Source organism: Octopus sinensis, linkage group LG17 (genome assembly GCF_006345805.1).
Source record: "Octopus sinensis linkage group LG17, ASM634580v1, whole genome shotgun sequence".
Classification (NCBI taxonomy): domain Eukaryota; kingdom Metazoa; phylum Mollusca; class Cephalopoda; order Octopoda; family Octopodidae; genus Octopus; species Octopus sinensis.
The window spans coordinates 4,077,253-4,080,054 of NC_043013.1; positions in this window are offsets into that span (position 1 = coordinate 4,077,253).

Genomic DNA, 2,802 nt, shown 5'->3' on the forward strand with positions numbered 1-2,802 from the left:
ATATATATATATATATATATATGAATAAAAAATGGAGTTAACGCAGGTGTAAACAAGTATTTTTACTTTCGACACATGTTTTTCGAAAATTCCACTGATACTATTCAAAAGAATAAATGGTAAAACAATGCAATCTTCTCTTCGAGAAAGTGAAAAAATCGAAACTCGTCAATACGACATTTTAGCAAAAAATGATGGATTTGTATAGCGATAGACAGAACGCTATTAATATTGTTTAAAAAAACGTTATTGGCTGCCCTGGTAACTATTTATTTATTTTTTCCGTGTTAATTGTTAACAAGGTAAAAATACACTCATCTATATATTATATATATATATTATATATTATCTATATACACGATTGTGTGTGTGTGTGTTTACGTATATATATATATATATATATATATATATTATATATATATATATTATACACACGAGTGTGTGTGTGTTTACGTATATATATATATATATATATATATATATATATATATATATATATATATATATATATATATATAAGGCGCATGGCTCAGTGGTTAGAGCGTCGAGCTTACGATCGTGAGGTTGTGAGCTCGAATCCCGGACGGGCTGCGTGTTGTGTTCTTGAGCAAGGCACTTTATTTCACGTTGCTCCAGTTCACTCAGCTGTAGAAATGAGTTGCGACGTCACAGGTGCCAAGCTGTATCGGCCCTTGCCTTTCCCTTGGACAACATCGGTGACGTGGAGAGGGGAGGCCGGTATGCATGGGCGACTGCTGGTCTTCCATAAAACAACCTTGCCCAGACTTGTGCCTCAGAGGGTATCTCTCTAGGTGCAAACCCATGGTCAGTGCCTGACCGAAGGGGGTCAAACAAACAAACAAATATATATATATATATATATACATATATATATAACGGGAAGGTTTACGAAAATAAACAAAAGACGAAGGCAGGTGGAGTACAAGCAAACAAATGTATTAGTATAGCGCTCAGGAATAGAAATAGAAAAAGACTTTTACGTTTCGAGCCTACGCTCTTCGACAGAAAGATACACAGAAAAAAACAAGGAGAGAAAAAAAGGAGAGAAAAAAGGAGAGAAAAAAACAAGGAGAGAAAAAATGCGTGTAGGAGCTAACGATCTATCATGGCGTCAAATATACACACGAGTGTGTGTGTGTGTCTACGTGTGTGTGTTTACGTTCCCGTACCTTAGCACGAGAGACCAAAAGAATAAGCACCTGGCTTTAAAAAAAGTACTGAGGTAGATCCACCAGACTAAAAATTATTTAAGGTTGTGCCACAGCATGGCTACAATCTACTGATTGAAACTAGTAGAAGATAAAAGATAAAATGTGTACTTTTTGGTATATCAGAAAGCAATACAACAAGCTTGTAAATTGACTAAATATGCATTTCTCGTCTAAATCTGTTCGACTATGAGGAAAACCTCAGAAAGTCCTCTGAATAGGCAAGTTCTTGATTTCTGCTGCACAAGAAAGTAAAAATATCAGCACTTCAAAAGAAACAGAAAAAGTTGACAACGTGTCTGGTGGCTTAACGCGGCTGAAAGGCAAGACGTAAAATATATGCTTTCTCTGTCTTTCTCTTTCTTGGTCACTGCTCTTACTATGACTGAAAAGGAAGCAGTAAAAAATTTGCTTTCTGTTGACAACTTAACACGGCTGAAAGGCAAACAGTAAAATTTCTGCTTTCTCTGTCTTTCTCCTTCTTGACCGTTCAATTTTTTTGTCTCTCTTCTCGAAAAATAATAGAGTACAAAGAAAATAACATCACCGCTCTTACTATGACTGAAAGCAAGCAGTAAAAATTTGCTTTGCCTTCCCTATATTTCTGTTGACAACTTAACACCACTGAAAGACAAGCAGTAAAATCAATAATCAATTATCAGGGGAAAATAGTAAGGCATGCAGTGCATGCGTTGCATACATAGACCCTTCGCCCCTGCACCGTAATTATATCCAAGTACCTTTACCTAGTGGTTTCCTTCTACTCACATATTCCTAACACATTCACCACACCAATCATGTTCTTCGTTTATTTAACTCTTTCTCTTTCCTTCCTGGCCCCACTCAACTCCTGTTCACTCTCGCCATCAAATCTCTGAACGCTGTGATCCCGCACGATGAAGGTCTTGCGTTAAAACACTTTCAAGACCTTCGTCCAGACTCTCAGCCCGACACCTCCACACTTCTTCGTTTAGCTGAATTTGTCCTCTCTCTCAACTTCTCGTTCGCGGGGGAGTGTTACCAACAATTCTCGGGAGTGGCCATGGGAGTTTGTAGAGATGCTAGATCATCAAACTAAATAATAGTTTCAACGATTTTATTTCCGAGTTTAGATTCTAAGGAATTGACATTTCTCTTCCTTTCTCTGAGTCAAGGAAAGTAAGTAACAGTAATATATTACATTTGATATAGTTTACTCTAACTTACAAACCTGGACCTTTTGCCTGAAATCGAATTGGAAACCACTGTCGATACTATGAGAGCGTTTAGTAATGTCATCAAAATGGAATCTGCTATTTTCAAGTGTGATACTCATGCTATGAAGGAAGGGAAATACCATAAAAGTGATGAAATAAATCTACCAAGATACGGGAGATTAATGCAGATGATAGTTATAAATACCCAGGAGTCTTGGAAGCTGGTGATATTAAAAATAGAACAATGAAAGATAAAGTGAGAAAGAATATTTCGGAAGGATTAGGCGCAGGAGTGGCTGTGTGGTAAGTAGCTTGCTTACCAACCACATGGTTCCGGGTTCAGTCCCACTACGTGGAACCTTGGGTAAGTGTCTTCT